The sequence below is a fragment of the Vombatus ursinus genome, unplaced genomic scaffold, assembly GCF_900497805.2.
Source record: "Vombatus ursinus unplaced genomic scaffold, bare-nosed wombat genome assembly UNPS02014945.1, whole genome shotgun sequence".
Classification (NCBI taxonomy): domain Eukaryota; kingdom Metazoa; phylum Chordata; class Mammalia; order Diprotodontia; family Vombatidae; genus Vombatus; species Vombatus ursinus.
This window is the reverse complement of record NW_020954723.1, coordinates 26133141-26148589: the sequence shown is the minus strand read 5'-3', so window position 1 is coordinate 26148589 and position 15449 is coordinate 26133141. Positions and strand designations below refer to the sequence as shown.

At 41.3% G+C, this 15449-nt stretch overlaps 1 protein-coding gene across 3 annotated transcripts in view; it reads left to right on the top strand.

Annotated features, from left to right (window-relative positions):
• Positions 1-5834: 5834 nt before the first annotated feature.
• PSEN1 (presenilin 1) overlaps positions 5835-15449 on the top strand; it is an 87980-nt gene continuing 78365 nt past the window's right edge. For 2 of the 3 annotated variants that reach the window (XR_003567549.1, XM_027844765.1), the window contains exon 1: positions 5835-5941. The gene's annotated coding sequence lies outside the window, so the exon portion shown is untranslated. The remainder of the gene's footprint in view (positions 5942-15449) is intronic. The other variant, XM_027844767.1, reaches the window with a different exon arrangement.

Genomic DNA, 15449 nt, shown 5'->3' with positions numbered 1-15449 from the left:
TAATTTGTTTATTCATTTCTCAATTGATAGGCACCCCCTCAGGTTCCCATTTTTTGCTACTTCGAAAGAGCTCCAAATATTTTTGTGAATTCTTAAGAGTCTGTTTTGCTTAAGACTAATCCTTTAATCTATCCTCTTTCTAATTTTCTTTGCTTCCCTTTGCCTATTTCCCTATTGAAAGAAATGTATTTCTGTACCCAGTTCTGTGTTTGTGTGTATTCTTTCCTTTAACCAGTTCATATGAGTGAAGTTGAAGCCATCTGCCACTCCCCCCACTCTCTCTTCCTTGTTTGTGTGGATGTCTGTATTATAAATTACCTCACCTAATTAGGTGAGACCATTTTTCTTAACTTTCCTTTTTCTTCCTCTTCATTGTCTTAGTCTTCTGCTTTCTGTTTTTCTCTTAATGATTAGCATGTTTCATCATTAGTCCTGTGGAATCCTCAATGGTCATTACACTGGTAAGACTTCAGCACAATACTATTTCATCACATCTCTATCCCATAACTTGTTCATTCATTCCCCAATTTATGGGTACCCCCTCAGAGTCTCATTCAAAATTCTACGTCAAAAAGAGCTATAAATATTTTGTACATCTGTAGAATTTGTTTTGCTTTGGACTAATCCCTTCCTTAATCTATCTTCCTAATTCCCCCTCCTCCCCTTTTTTCCTTTTCCTTATTGTGTGTATTCTTATTTCTTTTGAACAGATGAGGTATTCAAGTGTCATCTGTTCCCTCCCACCTCCTCCTCTCTTTTTGTATAGATACCTACTTGTGTATCCTGATTATGTAATTATCCCTAACCTTCCTTTCCCTCTTTCCCCCTCCCCAGTGTATTGCTTTTCATCTCACCATTCTTAAGATCAAGACATAACAGAACCATTCCTAGGCCTTTACTGATAGACTCCCTCTATGACCCCTGATAAGAATTCAGAGAGGACACACCATCTCTCCATATTTGAATGTAAGCAGTTTATCCTTTAGACCTTTATGACTGTTCATTCCTATTTGCCTTTTTATGTTTTTCTTGCCTCTTATGTTTGAATTTCAGAGTTTCTATTCAGCTCTGGCCTTTTCATCAGGAATGTTTGGAAATCCTCTGTTTCATTAAAGATCCATTTTTCTCCCAATAGCATTATACTGAGTTTTGCTGGGTAAGTTATTTTTGACTGTAAGTCTATATATCCTTTGCCTTTTGGAATTTCATATTCCAAGTTCTCTGTTCCTTTATTGTGGTGGCTGCTTAAATCATTTATGATCCTGACTGTGGCTCTCTGGTATTTGAATTCTGCCTTTCTGGCTGCTTATAGTATTTTTCCTATGACATAAAAGCTCTGGATTTTGGTTCTGATGTTCCTGGTAGTTTCATTTCATAAAATGTTATACTCGGTCCCTGTCATCCAGCCAAGAAGGTCTGCTGGTTCAGAACAACAAAACAGCAGGTTCTGGTTATTTCTCTGCAGGCTGGGTTAGATGTTGGAACTGAGATTGCACTTTGCTACTATGGTTTGAGCCAAAGTGCTGCTTGCTTCTGAACTTCCTTTCTCCATACACTGCCGAGAGCCACCCTATCCATGAATGACACGCTGTGCAGGCTCTTCTCAGTCTTCCTGGCACTGAGAACTGGGTAGTGGGTGAGAAAGTTGCAAGTTGGCACTTGTCCCTGTTGCAGTGCCCCAGTGTGGGCCTGGAAGTGCCCCATATGGATCTGAGACTCCATGGGCACCAGAGTGCTCTACATGCTTAGTGTGTTCCTCTCCTAACCCAGTCCTCAGTGTCAGCAGATCCATCTCCCAGTGCTGAGCTGGGCTGAGCAAAGAAATCACTGTGACTTTTTTTAGATTTCCCCATCAGGATTCAGTGCATTTTTAGATTTGGTTTGAGAAGTTTTGTGGATAGAGGCTTGATTATGTTGCTTGCTACTCTACCATCTTCAGCAGCATTTTAGGAAGGTATATTCATTTGAAGAAAGTCAGGAATCAAAGGGGAAAAACATGATGGAGTATTTGGGTGAAGGTCAAAGAAGCAGCAGAACTGATTTTCATTGGAGTATGTCACAGACTATCTAATTCAGCCAAGTTCTTTTTTTTGGTGAGGCAATCTGGGGTTAAGTGACTTGCCTAGGGTCACACAGCTAGTAAGTGTCAAGTGTCTTGAGGCCGGATTTGAACTCAGGTCCTCCTGACTCCAAGGCAGGAACTCTGTCCACTACACCACCTAGCTGCCCCTGTCATAGACCATCTAGACAGAAAGGAAATAGATGAGTGTGGGGAATATCACAGACCTAGCATAGAAATATGCTCTGGTAGTGATGAGAGACTTCAATTATTCAGACATCTGGAGCTTTCAAGAAAATTACTAATAACTTCTCGATTTGTCCTAGTGATAATTTCATCCTTTAAAAGGTGGTGGAACCAATAAGGGAACCTCATTCTGGATTTGATTCTCTCTAAAAAGGAGGAACTGGTTTCTGGGAGGGATACATGGGAAGCTTGGAAATATGTGGCCACTCCATCCAAGATTTTGTGACAGGAGAGCCAATCTGGGCACAGTCTGGCCCAAATTTTGGGAAAGCAGATTTCAAAGCGTACAGAGCGGTGATTGGTAGGATCCCATGGATAAAAATGCTTCAGCCCTTGGAAGAAGAATGAAATTTTGAAGACCCAAAGGGAAATAGTTCCAATGAAAAAGAAAAAAAACGGGATTTATCTGAAGAATTCAATGTAGATGCACAGGGAGCTCCTACCAATCAACTTAGATTCACTCATTTATTTGGATATTCAGAAGATGGAAGGCCATGTAACATAAATAAGATGAATATGAGAGCATGACATAAAGAATGTGAAAGTGCAGAATAAGCTGAGATTATCAAGGTGAACTAAGGACACCAAGAAAGTCTTTAGCTACATTGTAAGGAGGATCAAGAAGGATAACATCTTGCCTTGGGATAGATGGGATCACTACTGAGAAAGGGCAGAGCTGCTCAATTCTTTTGTTGCTCCACTGAAAAGGGTCTTGACAAGGGAAAAGACAGAGCAAGAGAATGAACAACAGGGAGTCACGGCCCTTCACATAAGGAGTTGTTAAAGGGGCACCTAGTTGTCCTAGAATGAATTCGAGTACCTGGCCCAGATGAATTACAGCTTGCCTGTAAAGAACTGGCAGATATGATCACTGAGTCATTATCAGCCATTATTTGAAAGATCATGGGTGAGGCACCTCATTACTATAAAAGCACAAATATTGTCTCTGATTTCAAATGGAAGCCAGGGAACACCCCAAAATAGATTATTTGGCGATAGCTGGTGAATATATCTAGAAAGAAAAGGGTTGATTACAAAGATCCATCATGGCTTCATCAGATCATCCCAAACTGATCTTTTTTTTTTTTTACAGGATTACTAAGTATATGAGAATGCCTTGGAAATAGTTTACCTAAATTTTGGCAAAATCTTAATAAAGTGTCATACTCTTGTGGAGATGGAGAGCTGTGGATTAGGAAATGGTTGGATTACTAATCAGAGCAGTTAATTGGCAAAGTGACAGGATTTCAATATACTATCCCAGGGTTCTGAACTTGACCCTGTTCTGTTTGACATTTTAACAATGACTTTTAGATATGCTTATCAACTTTGCATATTACACAAAACTGGGAGGGCTACAGGATCCAAAAAAATTTTGACAATCAAGATTTAGGGGGTCTTAACCTTTTTTGTGTCACAGACTTCTTCGGGAATCTGGTGAAACCTATGGTCATTTCAGTATAATGTTTGTTGCCTATATTTGTAACGAAGGAAATGCTAGATTTCAGCTAACGGTTAGTAAAAACAAAACTGTGTTTCTTTTACCATTGAGGTTCACAGATCCTCAGAAATTTACAGACCCCCAGCTTAAGAACCTCTGGGCTGAAGCACTGGGCTGTATCTAATACGAAACAATTCAACAGGGATGTAAGGGCTTGCACTTAGGTACAATAAATTTAACTTTATAAGTGTAATATGCAGAGTCATGGGTAGATAGCACTTGTTATTAATATTTGGAGGTTTTAGTGGAATGCAAGCTGCAGCCAAAAAACACCTAATGCAATCTTAGCTGCATTAGAAAGGGGAGAGCTCCTAGCATTCTGTTCTAATCAAACCTAATCTGGAGTATTGTATTCAGATCTTGCTACCATACATAGTTTAAGGGTATTGAAAAGGGAGACATGAAAGTTGTATTTGGTTATTTGAAGGGTTATCACAGGGAAGAGGAATTAAGACTTCTGGTTGGCTGGAGGGGGCAGAATCAGTAGTAGTGGATGGATGTTGCAAAAAAGGCAACTTTAGTTGATGTCAGGAAAAACTTCCTGACCATAGCTGTCCAAAAGTGAAATATGCTTTTCCTCCAGGTAGTAGGTAGCCTTCAACAGAAGTCTTCAAGCAAAACTTGTTATATAGTAGAAGGATTCTTGTTCAAGTATGAGCTGGACTAGATGGCCTCTGAGTGCCCTTTCAATAAATTGTGTATGGCAGTAATTAAAACAACTTACCTAGAAGTAGTGGTGCCTTGGTATTTTTCAAGCAGAGTCTAAAAGATCACTTGTTGGGTATGTTATATTGGACATAACCTCTTGTTATAGGTTGGATCAGATGGCCATTGAGGATCAGTCGGTAAATCTATAAACATTTATTGAGCACCTACTATGTGCCAGGCACTCTGCTAAGCACTGGGAATACAAAGAAAGGTAAAAGACATTTGTTTCAAGGAGCTGGCTGTCTAATGGGGAAGACAACATGCAAACAACTAAGTACAGTCAGCATACAGAATAATCATCAACAGAAGAAAGGCACTAGAAATAAGAGGGAACAGAAAAGGCCTTCAGTAGAAGGTGGGATTTTAGCTTGGCCTGTAAGGAAGTTAGGGAAGCCAGGAGACAGAGAACAAGGGAGAACAATCCAGGCACACTGAGACAGCCAGTGAAAATGCTTGCAACTAACAGATGGAGTGTCGTGTCAAGAATAGCAAGGAGGCCAGTATCACTGGATTATAAAGGGGGACGGGGACGAGGGCTGTGGATGGAGAGGGAGCGGGAGCTGGAGCATAAATTTTAGAACTGGAAGGTGTCTTAGAGGTTATCTAGTACGAGCTTTTTATAAGAAAACGATAGCCAGGGAAGCTAAATGAATTGCCCAAGGTCACACAGGTAATAAATGAAAAGCTAGATTTCGAACTCGGGCCCACCGACTCCAAAAGCAGGACTTTTCCCCAGTGCACCACGCTGCCTCTCAGCAAGGCATCGTGCACGGGGCGGGAATGAAACTGGGGCTCCCGTGCTCCGGGGGAGAATTCCAGCCCTGAGCCAAGCACTCGCGTAACATCACCGCTGCACGTCCAAACCCGGTATGCAAAAATTAAAAGGTTGGGGCTCGTTAAACGATCTCTAAGGGCACCTTTCAGCTGTTTAGTTACGAGAGGACGCACCCCTTTGACAGCATCGATACACACACCCCTACAGACTTTGGAGGTCGTCCACCTTAACTTTTTTTTTTTTAAACAAAGGTGAGCGGAGAGGGGGCAGCCCAAGGTGGGAGGTTGCGAGGGTGCGGGGGGCTCCTCTTTGGCCCTGTTCAAGTGTTCTCCAAGGAAGACGCTGAAAAGTCGCCTTAGGGGGTTCCCCCTGTCTGCTCCGAGCGAGGCGGGGGGGCCCACAAGAGAACGCGGGGCCGAGAACGGCCTTAAGTAAGCCTCTAGAACAGCCACCGGCGACGTTCCCGCAAGCACGACGTTTCCGCAAGCACTACGCCCCGCACCGGAAGTGACGACATAGAAAGCACCCGCGAGGGTCCCGGGAACCGGAAGCTACGGTGGCTGAGAGATCCCTTCGGAAACAAAACAAGCGACTCCTGTAGGGCGAGACTCGGGAACTGATTTAGCCGGGCGGTTGGTGGAAAGAAGAGTAGGTAGGAGGTCGGGGGAGCGGGGCTGCGAGTCTGAGGGGAATGCGGGGAGTGACGAGGCCCCTCCGGCGCCGAGGCCAGCCCGCGTAGCCGCGGCGAGCACCCGGGCAGGCGGTCGTGGCCCTGGCCCCCCGCCGCCTCCTCGGAAGCGTTGCCGATCTCTGGGGTTGGTGGGGCGGAGAGATCAGAGTCTCGTTCCTGGGCAGGGCTGGGGGCAGGTGCCAGGGGCACGGGCAGCGGGCGGGCTCCTCGGGGGTGCGAGGAAGCCGCGGGCAGTTTGTGGAAAATAAACTAACCTCGGAAGTGTCTCAGCGTAGGGTGAACAGCCGCACACCCTCCCGGGATGGGTCGAAGCGAGCTCGGCCTGCCCCTTTGGCCGTGGGCGATGTCAGCGGGGAGCCCTTGTGCACGGCTGCCCTCCTTGTCCCCCTCGCGTGTCCTTGGGCGCCCCTCGCTTCCCGCCCTCTCTGACCGTCGTGCCTTGTACTGCCACCCAATCAGGAAATCCAGGTTTATTGCTAGTGGTTTGACTGAGTCACCGGGAACGTGTGGGCATTTAAGTTTTACTTGTGATGGACTCCGCCCGGACTCTGCCCTCGTCAAGTCCTCGGACTTTTTAGAAAACAAGCCTATTTAGCTTTGGTGTTAAGGAAGAGCATCGCTGGCGACAGGGCACATAGGATAATGCTTCGGTGGGGGGACCTTTGTGGTGTAACTTTAATGGACGTTTTCAGAAGCATAAAGTTGTTTTTTTGGGGGGGGGAATTCTGTGCATTTGTTTCATATGAACTTAGAAAAGGCATAAATAAAACATGTTTTTTTTTTCTGTCTAGAAATTGTTGGTGGTTAATAACAATAGCTGGTATTTACATAGCACCTTAAGGTTTGAAAAGGTTACAAATATTACCTCATTTTATCTTCACCACGTCCCTGGAAAGCAGGTGAAACTGAGGCAGATTAAGTTAAATGACTTGCTCAGAGTCACACAACTAGTAAGTGTCCGAGGCCAGATTTGAGCTGGGGAATGGGTTGGATTTCCTTTGTGAAATTGCACAGGTCTTTAAATGACTCCATACTTCTGCTGGAAACAGAGACCTTTTTAACACCAGTTTTTTTCTGACAGTGTTGTATGGATGCAAGTCATGGAATATTATGTAATCCCTGGAGATTGAAACTTGAGAATAACCCAAAGGACAATGGAAAATGGCATGAATAGATTTCAATATGCTTAAAATAAAGAAATTATACAGGAAAAACTGTGTATAGGATGCCATTAGAGAAATGTTTGACTAGAAAAGATGGGTTGGTCACATAATGGGCTCCATTGGTATCCAAGAAATGTAAAGATAACTTAAGTGGTCTCTAGTACATTAAGTGGATGCCCTGTGGCAGATTTAAACTTCGAATAAAAATTGCACCAGCTGAGCAAACGTGAATAAAGGAAGCTTGTTGGTGGAGTGGATAGAGTGCTGAGCCCCGTACTCAGGAAGACTTCAGTTTGAATTCAGCCTCAGACACTTACTAGCTAAGTATAACATTGGGCAAATCACTTAGCCTCTGATTGCCACAGTTTCCTCAACTGTAAAATGGGGTATTAATAGCACCTGTGTCCCAGGCTTGTTGTGAAGATAAACTGGAACATAAGATGCTATATAAATGCTATCTATTGTTGTTATTATTAGTCCTAATATGCCTTGTTGAAGGATACCTTCATCATCATCTGGATTATAAACCCATTAGAGTATAATGTCCAAAACAAAGAAGGTAGTAATCTTTGAATATTCTGCCCTGGTCAGACCACTTCTGAGGTATGTTCAGGTTTAGATTCCACATTTTAGGAGAGATATTGACAAACTGGTGAGGCAGCCAGAAACTATGCCATACAAGGATCATTTGTAACTAGGCAATATTTAGCTTGGAGAAGAGAAGACTTATCAAGGTGGGAAAAGAATATGATAGCTGATTTCAAATATTTGAATGGTGGCCTATTAAAGAGGTACTAGATTTATTTGACTTGGCCCCAGAGGGCAGAATTAGGAGCAGGAACAGGAAGCAATAGGGGCAGATTTCAGTTTAACATAAGGAAAAGCTTCCTAACAGTTAAGAGTTGTCCAAAAGTGTAAGGTAATGAATTCTCTATCACTGGAGGTATTTCAAGTAGAGACTGGATGATCACTTGTGGAGGATGTTATGGATATGATTGCTGTTCTGATTGGATAGACTGAACAAAATGACCTCTGAGGTCTCTTCTAAGTGTAAGATTTTTTTGGTTGAGGCAGCTAGGTGGTATACTGTTGGTCTTGAAGTGAGAACACCTGGGGTCAAATCTTGCCTCAGGCACTCACATTTACTTAATTTTACTCATTCCCAATTTACTCATTTGTAAAATGGGGATAATAGCACCTATTTCATAGGGTGGTTGTGAGGCTCAAATGAAATAATGTTTGTAGAGCTAACCTCTCAACTTGTTCAAGCAATTCTATTCCATTCTATCTCTTTAAACAGAGTGACCCCTCTGTCATCTCTCTTTCACTTATTTTTATTCTCTCCCTGTCCATTAACTCATTTCCTACTGCCTATGCATATCCCCATATTTCCTCTATCCTGAAAAAATTCTCACTTGATATTTCCATCCCCACTAACTATCATCTCATATCTCTTCTTCCCTTTTGTAGGTAAACTCCTGGAAAAGGCCATCTACATTAGGCTCCTCAACTTTCTTTCACTGTTTCTCACTCCCCTTATCCATTATTATGGACCTATTGGTTTCACCACTGCTACATTTCTTGAATATGCCCACTTCTCTCTTCTGAGGCTGCTACCACTCTAGTGCAGACCCTCATCACCTCATGGCTGGATTATTGCAATAGTCTGCTGGTGAATCTGTCCACCTCAAGTCTCTCCCCATTTCAATTCATCCTCCATTCAGCTGCTAAAGTGATTTGCTTAAAGCGAAGGTCCCATCATGTAAGCCCACCCTCCCTTCCACTCAACAAACTCCAGTGTCTTCCAGGAGCAAATACAAAATGCTCAGGCATTTAAAGCCTTTCATAACCTAGCCCTCTCCTACCATTCCAGTCTTCTTACACCTTACTTCTCAACACATCCTTTTCAATCTAGTGACACTGGCCTCCTGTCTGTTCCACCAAGACACTCTATCTCTGGGTTCCATGCATTTTCTCTTGCTGTTGCCCATGCCCTGAACATTTTCCCTCCTCTGCTCTTGACTGCTGACTTCCCTGGCCTTCTTTAAAGTCCAAGTAAAATCTCACCTTCTATAAGAAGCCTTCCCCAACCCCTCAACTCCAGTGTTTTCCCTCTATTAATTACTTCCTCTAATTTATTTATCCTGTATGTAGCTTGCTTTGCATGTTGTCTCCTCCATTAGATAGTAAGCTCCTTGAGGGTAGGGACTGTCTTTTGCCTTTTTTTTAAATCCCCAGCACTTAGCACAGAACCTGCCACATAGTAGGTGCTTAATAAATGTTTGTTGATCAGTTAAAGCACTTTAAAGTGCTATGTAAATGATTGTTGTTGTTATTATTGGAAGAAAGATATTCAAGTACAAAATAAATTAATTTTCAAAGTGAAAGAACAATGGGTCAATTTATTCAAGCTCAGTGTTTTGTTGTGTGAGGATTCCTTTGTGTTCAAAGACTGAGATCAGTTCCTAGATTTGGCTCTTATAGAAAATAAATCCTTTTCCCATTTATCTCTGTTGGTGAATAAGGAAAAAAGTCCCAGTAACTGAAAGAAGTACAGCATAAGCTCCTTAAAGCAGGGACTATTTTCTGTCTTGTTTTTGAATATCTAGAACATAGCACAGTTGTTCTGGACCTATGATTTCATCAGAAAGAAAATTGATGAGAAACTGGCTTTGTGGAAATTTCATCCACTGATGCAGATCAGCAACTTTTTAGTAACTCTTAGTCTTAGAGAATTACCTGGTATTGTTTATTGTGGTTTATCCTTCATTTTCCAAAAGAACTAGTGACATCAAAGGGTGAGGTCTTGACTTGCCCAGAAGAGTCTATATAAGGACACATTTAGTATGTGTCAGAAACAGTACATTAACCCAGGCCATCTTTAATCCAAAGTGGGACCTCTATCCTCTAAGTCATGGTGCTTTTAGTAAGCCTTAGTAAAATCTTGTTGGATTGAAATGAGTAATGATGCTGTATGTGAAATTTGGGCTGGGGAAATAGTGAGAGGTTAAAGTATTCTCTCTGGGCATCAGGCTTTCTTGGTACAATATGTATTAAGCTACTTTTTATTTTTATCCACCCACCTTCACTCCACCCCGCCCCTTATTAGTACCTTTTTATTACTTAGTTCAGTAGAGAGAGCTAATTTTCTTTTTAAGACCTCATGACCTCCTAAACGCCTGACATTTTAGTTTTTGTATAGATAAAATGTAGGACAGGAAATGTATATACCTATTAAAAGATGAGTTTTTTGGTTTTTTTGTGTGTGTTTTTTTTTTGGTCTAGTAATTAATAATTCAGTTGACCAAATATCTTGAGGAAAAGGAAATGAATGTAAATAAATTGAAGTGTTGTACTGAGTCTCAGAGAACCTCTAAAAGAAATCTTGGTGGCTCACAGTGATATTTTTGAAACCCTTTTGACTATATTTAAAAGCTCCACTTTCAAGCAAGCTTTCTTCTTCTTTCCCATTATGACAAAATGAATGTTATAAACATCACCAGTGCTAATGCCATATCTGCTCAAGCAGCGGGGTAGTTGAACTTCCCAGCATATGTTAACCAGATGGCTGCTGTCCCTTACTAGCCATGGCTGGTTTGGGTTTGCCTGCCCATTTCTTCCTTCTTCTCATACCAAATTACCTCCACCCAAAGTTTTTGGTTGGTTTTCACTATGTTTGACTAAGGATGTAGTATTAGCAAACACTGCTTTCCATATAAAGAGGACTTCTGTATAAAGTGAAAGGTTATCTTTGAGGTAATTGTGTTGACAAAAGGCTTATTCATACAGTCCCAGCATGATCCCTGTTAAATGATTAATTCAGTTACAAGCATTTAATTAAGCACTTACTATGTGCTAAGCACTAGGAATGCATATATAAAAATGAGACAGTCCCTGCCCCCAAGGACCTTAATTTTTTTAAGAGGATATAATATATTCACAGATACTCAGTACAGGATTTTTGCAAACACGTCATGATTTTGGTGGGGTCACTGACACATAAAGGAATCAAGAAAGGCCCCTTAAAGAATGTACTACTTGAGCCGAGCCTTGAAGGGACCTAGGGTTTCCAAGGGTTGGAGTTGAAGAAGGAAATTATTCTAACTATGGGAAATTGCCCGTGCAAAAACACAGAAGCAGGAGAAAACATGTTGTTTTCTGGGAATAATGTTTGAAGCCAATTCATGTTATATTATTTGGTGATATCGTTTCCCATAGATTCAATGGTCATTTCTATACTGATGATTCTCAGATCTACTTACCAGTCCTAACTTCTGCTGTCCTCGTCAGCATCTTCAGCTGCTATAGGACATCTTGAACTAGATGTCTCACAGACATCTTAAACCCAACATGTCCAAACTGAACTCATTATTTTTCCTCCCAAAAACACTTCTCCCCTTCCAGACTTCTCTATTACTCTCCACTCAGGCTCAAAAGTTAGGTGTCATTCTTGACTCCTTACTCTTCCTCCTCACCATGTCCCGTCTGTTGCCAAGACTCATTGATTTTTATAATAGCTCTCAGATATGCTCCCTTCTTTCCTCCGACTGCTGCCATCCTGGTGTAAACAATCATCACTTCACACCTTTTTTGCAGTGGATTGCTGTTTGATTTCCTGCCTCAAGTCTCTCCTCACTCCAGTCCATCCTCCACTCATCTGTCAAAATGATCTTCCTAAATTGAAGCTGTGACCATGTCACCCCTATACTCGTAAAATCCTCTGTTTGGTGTTAAGAGCCCCTCATCATCTGCTTCTCTTCCTCCTTTCCTTCCACCCTAATCTTTCCACTCAGTACTACTGTGACCTTGGCCTACTTGATGATACCCTTTTTTCCAACTCTGGGCATTTTCACTGGCTGTCCCTGCTGCCAGGAATACTCTCTCTCTTCGTCTTTGTCTCCTGGCTTCCTTCAAGTCCCAGGTAATATCCTACATTGTAGAAGAAGCCTTTCCTGTTATCTTTTAATTCTAGTGCCTTTTGAATGTTGATTGTTTCCAATTCCTGTTTATAGCATGTTTGTACATAGTTGTTTGCATGAAAGCAGAAACTTATCTTTTGTGTTTCTTTGTATCCCCAGCTTTTAGCACAGTGCCTTCCCCTTTCTGTTGGGCTTATGCTAGTACTGACCCAAGTGCCTTAGAGTAGCAGCTGCACAGGGAAAATTCTCCCTACTTATCAGGCCTCTAGAAATGTGGGCTCTTTGCTCTGGGAGCAGTGACCTGTGCATAAGAGCCCTACATCTTTTTATTTGAAATGGTACTGTGAATTGCACTGGGTGAACCTGCAGGGATGAGTTGACATCTCTAGCACAGATTTCATTACATTATCTTTTCTCTAAAACCTACCTGTCTTCTACCCTGCTTTTGCTGCTCCTGCCACTGCCTCATACTGGACTATAGAAGACCATGCCTCGGAGGAACTAAGCCACTCTCCCTGGGACCGTGGCTTCAGCCTGACCATTTTCGGTTTTGCAGCCTTGCTGTGCTGCTGTAGACCCTCCACCCACCCCTTGCTCTGAGAGCTACATAATCTAATAAATTCTACCCCATTGTCTCTGGAAAAAGACGTGTCAGGGGACTGCCCTATTGTTGCATTCATGACTGCCCTGTTCTGTTTACCATCTTTGTGACTTTCCAGATCATAATGCCTTTCCCTGACCACCAACAAAATAAATAAATTGCCCCAATTGTGTAATCTTCTCCCATTATATTGTAAACTTCTTGAGGGCAAGGATTGTCATTTTTTTTATGTGTATGCCCAGTTCTTTAGCACAGTGTTTGACACATAGTAAGCTCTTAAAAATGCCTTTTTTCTTTTCTTTTTTTTCCTCATTGCTTTCCTTTCTTTCTTCCCTTTCTCTCATTTATTCAGATTTACCATATTCCTCAGGACATGCACAGGGATTTTTCTTTTTCTTTTTTTAAAAATAATGTGTTCAATCTCAGTGCTTTCATCAAAAATATTATTATTAATGTTTTAATAAGAGCTGAAAAGGTTTTTATACCACTAATGAAGTTACATTTTTTAAAAAAATTGTTTCATTTTTATATCATTAAAATTTTTATTTTTGTGTATATTTAATGACATTAGTATAGTAATACATATATGATTTATAAACAAATGTGCATATATTATAGGTATACACTCAAAAATTTTTACTGATGAAATCTAACAAAAAGTTTATCACTATTTAAAAGATCACTATTTTAAAAAGCACAGTTAATAGGTAATTCACAGTAGTAGCTAGTCCTCAAATAATTTATTTTTTATTTACAGATCATTATATTACTTTAGAAGATAGGATCTGTGATTTCATGAGGAAACTCACCTTACCAATGCAGATTGTCACCTTCTCCTCAAATTACAGTCTTAGAGAGTTACGTGAAGCATTGAGGAGTTAAGTGACTTTCCGAGGGTCACATGGTCATTGTGGGTCAGAAGCAAGACTTAAACTCAGGTCTTCCTGATTCAGAGGTCAGATTTCTATCTACTACCCTATACTGCCCATCTTGTATTACTTTAATAATCATAATAACATGTTTTTATAGTCTGTTACTTAGTTATGTCCTTATAGTTAATACTTAAAGTAAACCTGTGATCTGATCAATATGGGTACATACTACCTTCATGAATACAGAATGCAGCCTTTTTATGTGGTATGATTCTTGCTCATGTATTTCTGTAAATTCACCCAACATACTGGAGGCCTTCTTCGGACTTGTTTAGTATCTTAAGGTGTACCATTGTAGCATTCGGTTTAGTTAATATTAAGATTTGTTGAGTTAATATTAAAATAATTACGATTACTATTGGACCAGCCGTTGCTGGTACTCCTGATGAGGTAACTTCTATTGGAGATCAATACTCACTCTGTGAACTCTAGTCTTAGAAGGTGACCTGGGTATTGAGAGAGGTTTAGTGACTTGCCCAGGGTCTCTCAGCCAGGATGTGTGAGGGATCAGGCTTTTACTCAGCTGCCTGATGGCAATACAAGCTCTTCATACACTATGCAACACTGCTTTTCTAAAATGAAAATTATTCCTGGTTTAAAATAAGCACAGGTAATATTAAAGGTTTGCAACACAATTCCAGCTGATTGTTGGGGCAGGTGGTACAGAAATATATTTTCAGTTGTCAGGGAAGTAGTCTGGGACAAAAACATTGAATAATCTATATACTGATAATCAAGAGCTAACTGTAATTCTGTGCCTTTGCCAAATGGGGAAAAGAACACTTTCTTTTATGTGGTTTGGGTGAAGGAAGAAAAAAGTGTAGTGATTCGTTATGGTAAGAGAATCCTGAAATGAGGGGAAACTCAACAGTACATTGTTGGGTGAAAAAGTTCTCACGTGTAGTATATAGTTCAGTGGTCAGAGTTTTTCTTTGAGTCTGTGAACAATTAGACTTTGTTGGATTTCCGTAAACTTTCCATGACAGAGGATTTCATTGTTAAGAGCATTCTTGCCACTGATGCAGCTCACAAGGCCTTCATAACTCATTAGAAGGTCATTAAGATTTGCTGATCACCCTGCAGCCCACCTGGTAATTAGTCCCCCGAATTTAGCACGATCCTTGGCCAGCAACCGTACAGCCTTTTACCAGCCCCATGCTCAGGATTTTTGCAGCATGGAAGTACCTGCTTGAGCTTGTGCTTTGCTGGCCTGGCCTTTGAGAATTGGCGTTTCTCTTCATACTGCAATGACGTATCAAAGTAGGACTTTAGTGGAAGATTACCATCTTTTTTTTTTTGGTTTGCTTTTTTGGTGAGGCAGTCAGGGTTAAGTGATTTGCCCAGGGTTACACAGCTAGTAAGTGTCAAGTGTCTGATGCCCATTTTGAACTCGGGTCCTCCTGACTCCAAGGCCAGAGCTCTATCCCCTGTACCACCTAGCTGCCCCGAAGATTAAAATCTTAAAAAGGATAAATTTTGTGAATGTCTGGGGGACTTAATGTAGACATTAGTTTTCTCAGGGCTTGTCAGGGATTTGGAGGCCCCAAAGGAGAATTAGGTAAAAAGTCTCTGATTGGAATGGTAAGATCAACTAGAGGGAAATTTGAAAAATGTTACAGATGAGTACAATAGGCATTCTGTATTGTAGTTGAAGTAAGTTATCTCTTCCACTGGTTACAGGCATGGTGCCTCCATAATCTAGAAAATCTGTGTAAAGTTTTTTAGCTCTCCCTTCATACCAGAGAAGTCTGAATTTTTTCTTTCTCTTTTATGGGGTGTTTATGGTACCTTATTGTAAAATTTGGTATACGGGCCGCACGCCGACCCTCTGCCAGTCGTGCGCCAGTACCCACT